General features: G+C 29.6%; 2 protein-coding genes across 3 annotated transcripts in view; one reads left to right on the forward strand and one right to left on the reverse strand.

The window, feature by feature from the left end:
* The window catches only part of LOC142323338 (uncharacterized), a 29,422-nt gene extending 12,019 nt beyond the window's left edge, over positions 1 to 17,403 (reverse strand). Inside the window, exon 1 of the mRNA XM_075362833.1 lies at positions 17,244 to 17,403. The gene's annotated coding sequence lies outside the window, so the exon portion shown is untranslated. The remainder of the gene's footprint in view (positions 1 to 17,243) is intronic.
* Positions 707 to 18,150, forward strand: part of LOC142323339 (zinc metalloproteinase nas-7-like) — a 52,324-nt gene continuing 34,880 nt past the window's right edge. For both annotated transcript variants that reach the window (XM_075362836.1, XM_075362834.1), the window contains exon 1: positions 707 to 868. The gene's annotated coding sequence lies outside the window, so the exon portion shown is untranslated. The remainder of the gene's footprint in view (positions 869 to 18,150) is intronic.

The following is an 18,150-nucleotide window of genomic DNA, read 5'->3' on the forward strand; positions in this document are numbered from 1 at the left end:
TAGATATTACTTAGTACTTATGATTAATTTAGAGTTTAATTACCTTAATTGTAATAAATTTTAACTATTTAAATAGATCACTGGAAATACAAATGATACCAATGGTACATCGTCAGAACCTGTTTTATTTTACAACGTAGGATATTTTATAAATTTTAAACGAATTGTACTCGTAATATTTAAAATTAAAGAAAGTGCACGGCATTCTAAGAATTCTAGGTAACGCAAGTAAGATCAACATATACGATCAACACTTTAACACTGAACTCCAACACTACAAATGCAAAAAGAGAGAAAGATGGAAGTAATAAGTATAATTAGAAATAAAAAATAAATGTAAAATTTTTGAAAATATCACGGCTACCGGGAAGTTCATGATATTTTTTATAGTTTAGATTACTGTCAATAGATGGCAACGTGTTTTCGTAGGACACTTAATTGTATTTTATTTGTTACCTTCCCGCGTAGCTTCTGTCTCTATAATCCATCAGTTATTGTAAAGGTTAGTCTGTTTATTTAAATATTATTTTCTGGTATTGTCTTATCTGTGATTTCGTTGGCTCTTATAGAAGAAATTATGCTAGTTTGATAGCTATTAACGCTAGCTAGAAGTGTATATTTTTCTTTAGATATAAATATCAGAAGCTGCTATCGCATAAATATGATGTTATAGGGATATAATATAGATAGTTAATCTAGATATAATAGATAGATACCTAGTGAAAAGTTTCTTCAGTGATACATGTAAAAACAAAAAGAAAAAACTAAACGAGATAGAACAGTATTTCGCCATCGGTAGATTTGAGAAATGAAAACTGTGAAAACAACGATGAGCTTGTGTAAATAATTGAGTAACTTCAAAAAATTGGTGCGTTAGTTTTTTTTTATTTCTTCATTTTGTGTTTAGAATATTTACTTGTAAAAATTTTAAAACCTAAAGATTAAATTCTTCAGAATTAAAATTTTACATACAGAAGTAAAATTAACAGTCGGTTATTAAAAAGTAGATGAGAATAAGCAATATTTATTTCCGAAAACTTAAAAATTTATACTCGTACAGTCCCCGAAAAATTTGGAGAAGTCTTCATGAAAGTACGATACTCATAAAACATAAAACAAAAATTATTTATTCTTATGTGAAGTAGTTGCACTGGATAAGCTTATTTAAATTTTTTCTGTTCAGTGTCTACGGTATTAAAAAAAACATTATTCATTTGCATATTCAACTTAAGTGATAAATATATAGTGCACTTGTATTCACATACGTACTGTTTTATCAATGATTTTTCAAAGATTATGTACAAATTTACTATTTTTTAATACAGATATTAATATAAACAGTATTTATCATTAGTTTTTAATAATTAGGTGATAAGAGATTTTTTAAATGTATATAAATAAAAGGTATCTTAACAGAGTTTTCAAAAAAAGAGTAAAAATATAATTATATACACGATTGTCGTTTGAGGCGATCAAACGAAAGTATAAACTTAGCTTAAAAATATCTGAACAAGTCATAGCCCATTGCCTTGGGTTAGCCTATCGATATTTAATGCACGTATCTTATTTAGGTTGGATAAGATAAACATTTATCACAAGAAAGATAGAAATAGCATATGAACCTTAAACAAATTAAACAGTTATCCCTCCATGAGACAAATTTAAGGGAAGGGAAAATAATTTAATATTCTTATGATATAAAATGTTTAAAATAAGTTTTATATCTAGATATTACTCCCCTATCGTTATTCAAGAATGACGTTTTTTGCATGCTTATTGATAAAGTAAGTTTCCCAGCAATTTTATTTCTGTTTACATACATTTTTAAAAATTTTTGTTTCTAATAAACTAATTCTGCCACTAGTTTCCAGTAAAGTTGCACTTAAGCAGATTTCTGTGGTTTGTATTTATAATGACCCAAGTGTACCTTTTTTCTAGTTTGAATTTTTCTCTAGTTTTCCTTATGTATCCTAAACTGTAATTATTGTCTTTTTAAATCAATTAATGAACATCCAGTTTTTGATAGTTTTAGTTTTAATAAATTTAGTTTTCTAAGGACGGATTCCAATTTCTTATGCTTATTCAACGGTAACGTTGAAGTTGGGATTTAAAAAAATAATTTTTACCTTACTACTACGAGGACGAGATGCAATTCTTTCTCCAATCCTGTTTTCTCTGTTGTTCTGCAGAGATCGGTTTGGTGTATTTGTAAAATATGACAGCACAGTTATTCTTTTCATTAACTAAAACTGAATTACTGAACTGTATAATTATATAATTGTCTTTTTTTCATTACTTAATAATAAAAACAATAATGGTAGTAATCTTAGAATAAATATTATCAAAATATTTAATTAATATATATTATATTACATATATTATACCAATAAATATTTTTTAAAATCAAATTGAGGAAATGAATTTGGTTATAAGATTCATAGTAAAGCGTTTAAATTTTCTAGACGGTTTTCATAACTGATGCTGTTTGGTTACTAAGCAAGTGCATTAATTTTAATTTGTACTGTCTGTTTAGAAATTGGGTAAAGCGGCGTTAAAAGCTTTATTTTAATAGAGAACCAAATCAACTTGTAAATTATTTTATATTTATATAAAAATGTTCTCGTATTAAACTGAATTTCTCTAACCGTTCTAAAATCTATTATCGGGTTGGTAATAATGAAATTATTCAAAATTTTTATTTTTTCGACGCGTCTAATCACTTTGATCACTCTTTGTTATAAAACCAATAATTGGCCTGAGATTACAGTACAAATTTTCCTTATCTATTACATTAACTTTACTGAAATTTAAAATATTATATTAACAATACTGTAAACAGTAGTATTTTGTATTGAATTTAACTAATTAAGCTCCATAATAAAACGGAATTGTTTATGAAAGATTTAACCAGTGCCAAAACTAATCTTACTTTATTAAAAACAACGTAAGTACTGTTTCCACGGTTACTGGGTATCATTGATTGATATTGATGAGGAAGTTCTCTCATTATATTCCCATATTTGAACTGTGCTGTCGTTAACGACGGTTTTCTGTGAATTTTAGTTTGAACGTGATCGGTTTGCCATTGAAGTAATGCCGTACTTATTTACAACAGAGGAATACGACTGATATGGTATCCATTTTGGGTGTGTGTATTGGTAATGCTACAGCTGCTGCAGTAGAATATGAAATACGTTTTCCTAATAGCAGGATTTCAGATCTCAAAACCATTAGCGCGACTTTTTGCAATGGAATCAGGTTTACTACCTAGTATTCGTACCAGCTACGAACGATCTGTCCAACACGACACTTTTATTGATGAAATTATTGTCAATGAAGTTCAGCGCAGTCCAGGCGTCAGAACAGGACGTCTTTCTAAGCGGATTGGAGTTTCGCATTCGATGGTTTGGATAACACTTAATAAACAAGTTTTATCCTTTTCATAAACAGCCAGTTCAACATCTACACCCAGGAGACGGTCCGCTTCGCTTGAAATTTTGCAACTGGTGGAATACAAATCGACAGCTCTACAAGTATGTTTTGTTTACCGATGAGACAAATTTCACACGAGATAGGGTCAAGAACTTTAGATTTTTGCGTCTGAGGATGGATGAAAAATATTGTATACAAAACAAAAATATATTCTAGTGAGGAATTAATTATCCGCATTATGGATGCGGCTGAGCAACTTAAGGGCAGTCTTGAAGAACTAAAAAGAGCAAAAAAAGCAGTACAGAATTGTTCTAAGAGATAAGTTGAAAATGGTGTGCTCATATTTGTACATTTATTATAAAGTAGTAAATATAATATACTTTAGATCTAGTGTACTGTTTCTAAATAAAATTAGATTTTTCTAACTTTTCTTTGTTTTATTCAACTTATTTTATTCCATTTTGTTCAGAATTAAATTTTCTACAAGTTTTGTTTAAGAGGTTTTATGTATTTATCATCCATTTAACAAAGTTATTGTTCGTCAAACCTAAAAAATAGTATTTTTTACCACAGAGTTCTCAAATACTACTGCAGAAACGGGTCGGAGACTTATTTTATTCAATTTTTCAGGTCAAAAACCATAAGAGATCATTAATTCTGCCTCTTAATTAACGTTCTAAAAATTTCAGTACTATCTCATTTCACCGAGGTAGCTGAAATCCGAGCGAAATCTTTCAGTAGCCGTAACTCGCAAACAAAGCATTTTAGGATATATGTTTATGTAAACTTTTTCCATTATTTTCACGAGTAGAATAGGTTATGAAAGTCCCGGGAGAAATTCGTGATACACTCTGAATATATATCTTCAAATACCATTGTACGAGTATATCATAAAGATATGAAAAAAGTGCTTTTGTAAAAATAGTACAATCTAGTAACAAAATTTTGATAAATATTTGAAATTTTTATACAACTAACTACGAGTAAAAAGATTTAAAGCTATGGTGAGTTAAAATTTCAGACCAATCGGAGGAATATTCATTTAAAATGGTAAAAAAAATTACATTATACCACATGAATACTTCAAACAAATAAGCTTAAAATGTATAAATCCCATAATTATCAGCTAATAAGATTTTCTAACGTAAAGTTTCAAAACTCGGATCTTAGGACTAAATGAAGAATTAAATGCGGATCTTTCCTTTATTTAAATTAGGAGAAGGCTTTTGAAAAAAAAGGAAATAAAAAATCTAATACAGCTAGTAAGTAAGCGTTGTAGAGGTCGATCTAAAAAAAATTATGTATAAAAAATAAATTTCCGAATGAACCATCGTAAGAATATTTATATAATTCTAAAAACGTTAAGGCTATTTTTATGGAAGTTAAAAGTAAAAAGAAAAAACAACAAAGAATAATAATAGTAATCTTCATTAAAAAAAAAAAAATTGTACCAAATGGAAAAGAAAAACCTCATTAATGGAATATAATACACTCCAATCACAGTATATTATTTAATTCAGAAAATCGCGAACTGAAAAAAAAACAAATTCTTTCCTGTTTTACATTCGGTTCTGATTATAAATAGATGATTTCAATTACTTATAATTCTTTAAATTACGCATATGAACAGATTCTTATTGTTATAAGTACTTCAATTCATAAAAACAATTTAAATGTTGACGGTTGAAGGAATACTTCTTGTATTCCTTGATTTGAACCAAAATGGGATTGAAGATAAATTAACTTTATATAATTAAGATCATACTTAGGGCCGAAGGCTAGATTGCTTATTTGATACAAGGTATGATTGTGAGAAAACGAATTATAAAAAATCCTAAACAACGAATTAAAACAATATATCAGAAAAAATCGCAATATTTCACAGAGACCACTAAGTATTAATTTACAAACCAAATTTTTAATAATTTACAAACTAATTAAAAATTAACAAATAGTAGATTATACGAGCACATGAAATACCCAAATTTTTTCTTTTACCAGGTTAGTGGATGCAATCTGTAAAAAGCACACAGGTTAGTGGATCTAACAGTTATAGGCTATGTAATACAATACGAATTAGTTCACGTAAATATAAAAAAAAACTTTACAAATTTGTGTAAATTTAATAAAAAACAACTTGTTGTTGGCTAGTTAAAAAACAAATTCATAGTACATTTAAAGTTTTTAGCTAGATTTCATAAGAAAGCTACCTATTAAAATGGGTACCATGATTTCACTTCCGGAAAATTTCGACATATCTTCGCGTTTCACATCCCCTGACCCCCAAACCACCGTCAGTTCAAAAGTTTATATATACATTTATATATATATATTTTAATTTCTTGTGGACACGATAACTGCTGTAATTTTCCGCCATTCACTTTCAAATTTATACATAAAATATAACGACCCAAAATCTCGGTCGAGTTCGTTAATGGGCAAAATCGGACCACGGGGATGGAAATGGAAGGCTCTTTCGAAAAAACAAAATATCGCTATTACTTTCTTATTAAGTAAAATATCGAATTCGTTTAAAGTTCCTACTGTTCTTTGGATAAGGGCTTAAAACTTATCTAAGTAAAGTTTTTTATATCACCAACCATTGGCCCAGGGGGGAAAGAAATGAGGTTTCAAGACAAAAACAATCATACCTCTTTTAATAGGCTCAGTGTCGAATCGGTTTAAAGAGGTCGTAAAACCTTTTTCGGTTACAATTTTTGATGTGACCAACCCTTACGGCAAGGGATGACCAAAATGTAGCTGGAATTGTAAGAAGATGGGGCTTGTTGTATGCTAAGAATGTGAAACTTTTTTCACATGCAACCGCTGTCGTATTGAGTAAATTTGAAGTTTTTCTTAACTTTAAAGTGGAAATCTTTTTTATCCCCTACTTAGCATCAGTGAAACCTATCTCCGCCTTCCGGCGTGCCAAAAGGTATTTTTAATATTTATCTGAAGACCAAGAACTTAAAATTAACTCATCCAGCCATTACTGAGTATTAAAATTTGTTTATTGATTATAATAATAATGCTTTATTATAAAATCGCTTCATGATAAAGCTGTTAGTTTTATTTTTTATAATAAATATTTCAAAATATTTGGTCAATAAATAATATTCAGAATTAAAAATATAAAAAATATCTCTCCTTTCGGTAGACTGTATATCTGGAATAAAAAATATCAATTCTGAATATATCATGTACAACCATATACCACGCGCACCCAAGTTTGGAAAATTGAAAAAGGTAAAAAAAAAACTTACTTTTTTACATTTTATTAACTAAACTATCATAGCAGATCGAATGTATTTCTTATTTTCATAGTGTTAGAAAATCAGTTTATACTGCAATTAATTAATTAAAAGCATACAAATTGTACTTGGTCTTTACCTAATTTAAACTACTGTAATAAACGCTAGAGTTTTCATCATCCACTGAATTGCATATCTTTGTAATCATTTAACCACAAATAATCGTACTTACTTCCATCGAGAACATTCGAAATTCGTACATTTTTTTAGTGATTTTTAAATCAAATCATCCGGTATTTCTGACCAAACCGCAATAATCCACACAAATCTGTTATCAAAGACGGCTTCTTAATTTTATCAAATGTTGTAGTCTCTCGTGTCGGGTTGGTCATCCGATTATGTAGTGTTCACGGGAGTGGTTTCAAATGGTAAGTTTATATAAATATCTAGCGTCGAAGAATAGATGTCATTCCACGGGGGATAATAACCTAATCACACTTTCCAGTAATCAGCCTTCGTTTTATATCATCAATCGTATGACCCCTACAACTTTCCGTTATAAGTATGGAAGGTTTTCATAATAAAGCTCCTGATAATGAAGCTCTCAGAGAGCATTTAATCCAGTCTAGTACTAATTTATAATTCATCAATCCATTTTCTTGGGCTTGTACGACAATATGGGGCGGAAAATTTGACCTTTTGATAAATATTATATTTAAAAAATTATATATGGGAGTTAGTTTTTTCCTGTCCGAAAGTATTGTTATCATCACCGAGCAACGTTGCTTTTCGTAACCGTTGTTTTTCATATTTGAACACTCTTTGCAACTATACTTTCATAATTGTTGTCGATGGCATTTCGAAAGTCATCGTTTCTAGTCCGGATTCCTAATTTGATCTATGGAATAATTGTATGCTGCTGGTGGTAGCTATGCTATGTCGTCCTTCAAATAAAAAGCTATGTTGGCGAAGAAATCGTTATACCCAGTTAAGACTAACTTTAAATTTATCCCTACCTATATTTAATTCATCGGCGATTTCCAAGGCTTTCATCCGACATATTTCTGTATAAATATATATCCAAATAGATAAACATTCCACATATGCGCTGGAAGTGTTTTTTTTATTATTTCCGGATATTTCTCTTTTTTCCGCCGAAATGCTCTCTTGTTTTTACTAGAAATTCGTTTTTTTCACCGCTCACGAATGCAGGAATCTGCTTTATCAAATTTTCTGCCTGTAACACGATTTCCGTGCTTCTTTACGTAAGTAATAAGTAATAACACGTAGATTTTCTGCAACAGTGAATGAACGCAGTCTCTTTTATCACTCATTCTATAATTCTGTAAAAGAAATGTTTATCTGCCACAACATGATCAACAAAAATGTTTTTATATGAAATAAGAATAGCTTTTTTTTTTTTTTTTTTAGTTTTCCGTAGGGAAACTAAAAAACCGCCAGGCCCGCTCACTGACGGCAAGCGCGGGGCTCATACCCGCTAAAAAAACCCGGATATCCGCCTTTCGGCATTACTCACGGCTGCTGTATCCTTGCGAGCTTCTAGATGAATGAAATGAAATAAGAATAGTCTATGTGTAAGAAAAATGCTAAGGACAACTTCGATAAGTCTGGAACTACCAAGCGCTTTAATATGGTGGACAGGTACTTGCTGCAATTCAGCGACCTAGGCGTGGCAGCAAATTGCTGTCCAGACAAAATTAATTTAAATTTATGGATGTCATATATACTTTTAGTAGCTGACGGGGTGTGCCTATCCATTTTAGCAAATATATGACAAGTGAGCGTTTGGGACACGTAAGCCGGTGGTGTATGGCACCGCGCTTAGTCTTCTCACGTTGTTAGGTAAGCTCTAGAAGCTATTTAGGATACTGGTCGCTAAACTGTTTCGAGGCTCAGTAGCCGTTTGTGGCACAGATATTTGATCGTATGCTTTAGGGCGACCGAATGTGGTGGTGGCGGGAGAAGTGTCGAGCAAACCAAAAAAGTCTGGAACTACGATGTAGATAAGTCTAATTTTCTAATACCGGTAATTATTCATAGCCAAGTTGTTTGTTTTATCTAAATCATTGTATTTCGCTGGATGTAAGATCGTAGTGAAAACAAGACAGTTTGTATTACAATTCTGTAAAGATTAATTAATATACAATGTCCCACGAAGAAACGGAGAAAGTTTCAGGACATGTTCTACTGGTGAAAATAATAAAAAAGTTCATAAAAACATAGCTCTAGAAACACTTTGTTTTCGAGTTACGGCTAGCGAAAGATTTCAGCTCTTCTAATAAAAAGAAGCCCTACTGTAATTTTTGGAACCCAAATTAAGGAGTAAAGATGGTGGTTTCTTATGTAATTTGATTTGTGAAATAGGATAAAACAGGTTCCAGAACTATAATAACTCCAGTAGTTTTTAAGATATCCGACATAAAATACAAAATTCAGTGTGTAAAAAGAAGTTTTTTTTTAGGTTTGTAGTACAGTAGCTTTTTTAAATTATTAATAAATGCGAAATATTCAGAAACAAAACTTGTAGAGAATTTAATTCTGAGAATATTTATGTAAATACAGCCGATAAAAAGTGAATAAAAATTTTTAAAAATCGGTTTTTTATTGAAGCAAAACAGACAGAAAATCGTATTATTCTTTCTGTACCTAAAAAAGATTCTTTTAAACATTCTTCAGTGTATCAGCATTTACAAACGAAAGCATTTCCAACGTGTCCGTTTTCTCTTGAACACCAAGTAAATCATAATGTTAATGATGAAACATCGCGTGATTAAGCATATTCAGTGTAGCCCCGGCACTATTACAAGGTGAATTTCATGTCGTACTGTTTTGTCAGGAAACAAAGTGTAGCGCATCCTACGGAAATGAAAATCTATATATTTTCCGCCTGCAGAAGGTTTAAAATTTGTGGCCAACAGATTAACCTCAGCGATTAAACTTCTGCCGTTGGCTTCTATACAACGCTGATAAGGTAAATCCATTTTTATTTATGATGAAGCCACTTTTACGAGAAACGGAGTCTTCAATTCTAAAAATAGTCATTTATGGAGCGAAGACGATCCACTTGGTACTGTGGAAACTAGTTTCCACAGTAGATTTCACATTGATTTTTGTTGGAGCATTATTTATGACAAAATTCTGGGACCCTTTGTTTTCAATGAAAACCTTGCGGGAGATGCATACGGTCATTTCTTGAAATATAATTTGCCGGGTCTTTTGAAGGATATACCTTTATATACTAGATTGCAAATGATTTTCCAACACGATGGGGCAACACCACATTTTTCTTTAGTAGTCAGAAATCATTTGAATGCTAATTTCTTAAACTGGATTGGACGTGGTGGACCAATCGATTGACCACCACGATCACCTGACTTAAAGAAACTAGATTACTTCACTTGGGGCCACATGAAAACGATAGTATACCAACAAAAGTTTATACTATAGACAAAAGTTAATACTAAAGAAGAGTTACTCATTAAAATACGAAATGCTATTGAATTTATGGGAAACGATCCTGAGATGATACGGAAAGCCCACTGGAAATATTTTACGTCGGGCACAGTGCTGTGTAAATTGTGAAGGAGGAAATTTCGAATGATTACTGTAACTGAGATTTGTTATTTTGTTCAATAAACAGAAAACAAATATCAAAATAACAAATTAAGTTTTAAGATAAATATTTTTAAGATAAACTAATTGTTAAGATAACGTAATCGTTAAGATGACCTGAAACACAAACTTCGGTGTCAAAAAAATTTTTTTTTTTAAGTTTTTAATACAAAAAATAGCTTTGTTAAATGACTAATACATGCGGAAGATTTAGTAACAAAACTTATAGAGAATTTAATTCTGAGAAAAATAATGTAAATACAGCCATTAAAAAATCGGTTTTTTATTGAAGCAAAACAGACAAAAAATAGACAGAAAATGTATTATTCTTTCTGTACCTAAAAAACATTCTTTTTAAAGCATTCTTTTAAACATTCTTCAGTGTATCAGCATTTACAAACGAAAGGGTCATTTCGAATGTGTCCGTTTTCTGTTGAATACCAAGTAAATCATAGTGTTAATGATGAAACATCATTACATTATGTTAAAAATTAATTAAATTATTAAAAAATTAGTAGTTTTAATTATTAATTAAAAATTAGTTAAATTATTTAAAATTAATTAAACATTATTTTTTACGTTATCTTAAAAATTATTGGAGTTACAGTTGTGGGATCTATTTTATCCTATTTTCCAGCTCAAATTACATAAGAAACTACTAACTTTACTCCTTAATTTGGATTCCAAAAATGACAACAGGGTTTTTTTTAATAAGAAGAGCTGAAATCCGGTCGAAATCTTCCACTAGCCGTTACTCGAAAACAAAGCGTTTCCAGACCTAAGTATGTATAAACCTTTTTCATTATTTTCACCAGTAGAACATGTCCTGAAAGTTTCTCCGTTTGTTCGTGGGACACTTTGGATGTATAAGTTTAATTACATTAATGTTAAATCTTAAAATCTATGTACGACGAGCAGGCTATTTTTTCAACCGTTATTCCGGACAAAATGGTGGGTATGGTACACGGGTGTATATGGTAATATCATCCAGCCTGGTATAAATTTACATAATCGAAGCCAATGCCATATTTTTTCCATGTTTAATAAATTGCTAATCCGTTTAAAAGATCTTTTACCTATTTGTGTAAAATAAAATGTTTTCTTTTACCGATGAAGTATTATTTTATCTATGAATTTTTAAACTCGTTGATTAAAAAAAAATTCTAAATTTCTGCATTTTTGTTTAAAGTATACAAATAATATTTTCTCAAATGAGTTTTATTAACGTCTACTAAATAATTAATCTATTTTGTACTTATTTCATTTATTTAATACACTCGCGTTTAAACTATACAATTATTTCATGCATTAACCACTTTTAACCGTTAATATGGATTTTAACCGCTTCTATCTTTTGTTTTTTAAAATTGTGTTTTTTGTGAAGTTTTCTGATCAAAGTTTTACTACAATTTCCATTGATCCATCCTAGCAAATAACAGGGCAATCCCTTTTTGTTTTATTCGTGAAATAGCGTATCTACTTGTTACTGATTTGATCTGTATAATGTACTGTTCTGTATCGATTTGAATAAAATATTTCTTTGCAAAAGAATTGTACTTGAACGTTGTACAATCACTAAATGCTGTGTGTTAAACAGAACATATGTTTCTGAAACAGAAACACTCTGTGTTTGTTTTTAACACAGTATTACATGTATTTCAATCAACGTTGAATTCTATTTGTTTTCAATATCTTAAAAGTTTTATAAAATATTTCCCATTCTACGAAACAGTTAATATAACTTCTTCCTACAGTTAATTACCCTTTACAATAGATTAATTCTTGAGTTTAAGAAAGAAAAAATAATGAAGATAAAATAAAGAAAGAATCAAAACTAATTATGAAAAAATAACATTCAAGCACTACCAAGTTATTAAAAGTAGGGGTGTCTCGGCATTGTCGTCACGAATGGCTCCCGCGGGACGCGTTCCTGTTGTCTGAGGCCGGCATAGTTATAGTGTAAATTTTGAGCTGTATATATTATTAATTGTAAACATTTAGTGTAACTAGTGTCTGATTGTGTTATGTAAATATTGATGTGAATGAGAAGTGTGCCTGTGACGCGGGTAGTGCTGATGTTGCCTTTACGTCAGTTCCAGTACCACCCTGAGTAAGGGAGTGGGTTTTTAGTTGGTCCCACCGCATAGGCGGTGAATCCCACACACCCGTATGTGGGTGACGTTACTGGATAATTACAATAAAAATTCATTTATTAAAGGATTTTATAAATGTAGTTACTATATTTAATGTAAATACATTTTTATTTTAGTAAATATAATTTTTAGTCTAAATTTGTTATACTATATTTTATTACACGACTGCCCAAAAAGGAGTGTAATGTGTTTAGGATATATGTATGTTTGTTCCATCGTAGCATCTAAACGACTGAACCGATTTAGATTTATGACCCCGCAGTGGAATCTTTACGTTACCGGAAGTATCATAAGGTATATGTAAATATATATATTTAAATAAATTTAAAAAATTTGAAAACAGAATTATAATATATACAATTATTAAATAAAAAATTGTTACCTGCACGTAATTATCCTATATTAAAGAGCAATGTTTTTTTGGCAGTCGTGTTTGTTTATTAATGAAATAAATATAATGGAATATTTGTTATAAATCTAAATAACTTTATATTAAATCTATTTTTTCCGCTGTTTTTGTAGTCACTACATCAATTTTAGTATTCAATAATGATTTGGCGAATTAATTTTAACTCTCTGACTATTGAATAAGAAAAAAAACTGAAAATTGATCATGAATTTTTTATTGTTTTTATTAATAACAACTTTTTTTAATTTACACATATTTACAAAAGTTTTTACACGTATATTTATTTGTACAAGGTAATATGGTCTTACATAACCTATAATTTTTAGATCCTCTAATTTGTCTTAATTGAAATAAGAGTCATAGGTATTTCATGAATATTCTACTAGATTTGGTTATATAATCGTACAATTATTTATAAATTAATGATCGTAATTAAAAAAAAAATAGAATTACCTTTTGTTCGAAGCCAAAGAGGGCAATTTCTTTAAACCACACTATTTAGTTGGATTTTCGCGGTAATTCTGAGATTAATATGTGAAAAAGGTTCTAAGTATTTAATGATTGGTTTAAGTATATGTGTGTGTGTGTGTGTACGCGCGCGCGGTAAAGATGATAGAGTAAGTTCATAAAATTCTAATATCATTATATTTGTACATACGAGGTGCGACAATAAAGTAATGAGACTGATGTGAAAAAAAATGTTGCTTACCGTTTTAGTCATGTTTAGTGTTGTCTCCTTCAAAATAGTTCCCCTCTGATTGCACACACTTATTCCAGCGCTTCTGCCATTGATGGTAACATTTCTGGAACTCATCTTCTGTAATATCCTCCAAGACCCTCGTCACAGCTTTTTGGACATCTTGTGTTATTTCAAAATGGTGTCCTTTGACCGCCATTTTGACTCTTGGAAATAGAAAAAAGTCGCACGGAGCGATATCTGGTGAATAAGGTGGCTGTGGTAGTACTGAAATTTGTTTTGAGGTTAAAAATTGCTGTACTGACAGAGCAGTATGGGTTGGCGCATTATCGTGATGCAGAATCCAATTATCAGCAATGTTGGCATAGACACGAAGAACTCGTTTACGAAATCTTTCTAAAATTTCTTTGTAGAAATGTTGGTTAACTGTTTGTCCAGGAGGCACCCACTCTTTATGAACAATTCCCTTTGAATTGAAAAAGCACACAAGCATGCATTTCACTTTTGACTTTGTCATGCGAGCTTTTTTTGGTCTGGGTGATCCCTTTGAGCACCATTGCGAACTTGGCGTTTTGTCTCTGGATCGTATTGAAAAAACCAAAACCTTCATCAACAGTGATAACACGGCTCAACAAATCTGGATCGATTTCCGTTTGCTCTAACAGATCGGCTGCCACATTTTTCCGTGTTTCTCGTTGTTGTTGTGTGAGACTTTTGGGGACCATTTTTGCACAAATCTTTCTCATACCAAGATCTTCAGTTAATATTAGACGAACCGTTTCTCGATTGATGTTGAGTTCTTCTGCAATCATTTTCACGGATAATCTTCGATCAGATCATACGATTTCACGCACCCTGGCCAAGTTGACATGGGTCCGTGAGATTGATGGTCGTCCACTGCGGTCTTCATCTTCAACATTCGTTCTGCCTTCACTAAATTTATTGTCGCACCTCGTATACCAACATTCTGCTCACTGTTGTCATTCATTGTGTATAATTTGCAATGTTATAAGTTACAAATTAATTTTTTATAGTTTATTTAAATATTCTATCATTTACTGTTTTTTTCTCTTTGCTCATAGTTGAGTAATTTTGCACACATCTGTGCTTTTTCGGAACAGATTTTCAAAAAAAATATTATAATAAATTAATTAAAGCATAATTAAATTTTTAAATTATATAGATGTTTGTTTATGATTTCAAAATATTATTGAAATAAAATGAATTATTCTGCTATAATTACAATCTGCTGTTAAGTTATGAAATTATTATTTTGGTGTCATATTTAAGTGTAAGTTTAAATGTACATTTAAACTAAATTTATTATTTCCGTTAGCCAGTAATCGTAATCATATCTTCACTTATTTTTGGTTTATATTCATTACTGTTTTTAATCTGTATTTTTTTTTTAAGTCTGGTGGATTTAAATTTCTTACAGTTGATTTTTTAAAGTTATTACGTTTTCTAGATTAGAAAAATGTTTGTTTATTTTCTTAATATGATATTAGATTTTTTTTAAATGTTTATTTTTCTATTTATATAAAAGTAAAATGTTTTTATTTATAATTCCTACGTTCTATAATTTTGTTTTCATTCCATTTTATAAAGTAATCCTTTATTATAAATACTGTATTAAATTAGGTTAATTGTTATTAATTAATTGAATTAAAAAAAAAAAATGTGTTAACATTATAATTTAAAGGAATTAATTTTAATTTTTAATACTTACAAGAATTAATTTTTTTTATTTTTATTTTATAAATTTATTAATTTATTTTTTTATGTAAATAAAAAAATAAAAAAATGAATATTTTAGTTGCTAAATAAGACGACTTCTATTTCAGTGACTGAAAAATGTAAAAATCTGTTTCCGCAGTTTAAAAATCTATATTTATTTTTATTTAAATTATAATAAAAGATATCAAATCTGTTTCACAATTTAAAAATTTATATATATATTTTTTTAACTTATAATAAAAAATATCATTTTTTAATAAGCAGAAATATGTCCGAAAGTAAACAATGAACATATACAAAAAAAAGGTAGGATAAAATTTAAAAATTAATTAATATATTTCCGTCGCATTGATGCAGTTTATTAAATTGCTTATTAATTTATATATATATATATATATATTTGTGTGCGCGCGTGCGCATGCGTGTGTTCTCTCTCTCTCTCACACACACACACACAAACACACACATTATAAAAATATGTGTATAATGATTACTCGATCACTGTTTTCGTCCATATAAGTGAAATTAGATGTATATCTAAGTGTGTGTTTGTATATCACACACGTAAATGTATGTACGTGTGTTATATATCGATACATCATACATAGTATATTATATCCTGTTGTACTAAAGTACCCGTTCGTACTTATCGAAATATAATGATAAAATAAATTCTTTATTTATAATAAACTAAATAAAAAGAAAAATTAAGGTTCTATTTAAAAGTTAACCTTGCAACAAATTTAAAAATGCGCTCTTTTTATTTTAATTTTAATGAATTATAAGCCCATATTTTATTTTCGTGAGGTAATAATTAAATGGTTAAATTGTTTAACTACTATATATATATAAAGTTTGTTTAACTACTATATATATATATAAACAATAAAAATAATAAGTATAAAATTATTTTCATAACAGATGTTTCAATTTATATTTTGTTTTTATAACGATTTTCAAGAGACTAAAACTAGTAAAAAAAAATTTGCAGTTAACTTAAGATTAAACACATACGCGCGCAGACTAGTTGATCTATCCTTTAACCACGCGTTTTTCTAGTAGTACGTAGAACATAAATTAAAATTAGTTTCTATCACAAACTTTCGAATAAATCAAAATATTTTTGGAAAGGATAATCAACTAACCCAGCTTTTAAAAGTAGTATAATTCGTAAAAATTGTACTAGTTAAAAGTATTGTAAATTTTAATATTCAAACTTGGAGATAAATTTTACAATTTTTTTTTACTGCCTTATTAATAAAGTATTAATATTTATAAGGTAGCATAAAAGTAGGAGAATTTACTGTTTATTTATAATGTGGTTGGTCGTTTCATGATGTTCTCTTTTCACGTCCTCATATTTAAAATTGCGCCTACAACATGATATAATTACATCACTTATATTGTACTGAGGATGTTCATAGAAAACAGTACGAAGGCAGTCGTGAAATTAATAATCAAACAATTAGTTCTGATACTAATAAATATTATCAAAAAACAACTTAATATCTGAACAATTAGAATGAGTTAATATTTTCTTACAATTTATATATATATATATATATATATATATATATATAATATTTTATAGTTACTTTTAAACTTTATACAATCATCGAGAATTAATTTTATAGTCTAAAGTCTAATTACAGAATAATAAAATGAAGTTGTAAAGAAATACGAATTATATCGCTAAGAAAAAATTACAGTTTTTATATGCTTACAAGTAGTAAAAATATAAAAATGGGGTACCGAGAAAAACCATTTTTGCCTTTTATTAGGTTTGATAAAAAAGTAAACTCGTTAACCCCTAAAATTATTAAAATGCATTTTTTATATTTATATAATAATAAGAACAATAATAACTAAATTAATTAATTAAAAAAAGCAAATAAAAAATAAAAATAGCCAGTAACATTTTATACTTTTACCTGTCCAAACACTTGCGAAAATATAGATGACAATCTACGAGTGTACTTGCCAACGAATACGTCGGGATAAGAGTATGGGCGCGCGCGATGGGGATATGCTGTTTACAGAGTTCACGAGGTATGGGATACTGGATTCAGTTCGCGAGTACGTGAGTTAGGAGCGGTTGTTTAACGCCGGCAGAGGCTGGGCTACTGACTGAGATTATAAGTGGGTCGTTCTCAGCTAGCCTGCTAGCCGTTGGTCGTTTCGATGTCGCAGATGACCTGCTAGTTTTCTGCCTCTTTGCCACTTTGTTTCTTATAACGGTTACGGTTGCAGTGACATTCTTATTCGGGTGGAACCTCCTTTTGAATTAAAATAGATTTAATAAATTTGTAACGATATACAAGGATGATGATACTAACAAAATTATTACGTAGATTCTAACGTACACGGACCGGTTGTACAGTATCTATTTCTTTTGCACGCTATTTATCGATAATTCGAATCGTACTTGTTTTTCGTACCTTCAGTTTCATTCCGTTACATTAATCGTTGCAACAAAGGGGGATTTACATTCACAAGCTACTGCAGCGGTAAAATGAAACAAAAACTAGAACAAGGGACTTTGGGAACGGCCGGTTATCAATTATATCTCGACATAGGTTATTTATTTTTGTATCGCCTGCTCTCGGCCTGTACCTTACTCTAGCCGAATTTTATTTTAGAAACTTTTAATCTATCGTACCGTATTTCATGGATCAAATTTCCTACAATTACAGATTACTTTTTTGTTTTTCACTATGATAAATGCAACTAACTACTGTCGAGAAACTAATCCAATATATGATGATTTTTTTTAAATCTTGGGCTTAATGTTTTTACTTGTTTTTTATACGATAGGTTTTTGAGGGTAAATAAGAATCT

Source organism: Lycorma delicatula, chromosome 4 (genome assembly GCF_047948215.1).
Source record: "Lycorma delicatula isolate Av1 chromosome 4, ASM4794821v1, whole genome shotgun sequence".
In the NCBI taxonomy this organism is placed as follows: Eukaryota; Metazoa; Arthropoda; class Insecta; order Hemiptera; family Fulgoridae; genus Lycorma; species Lycorma delicatula.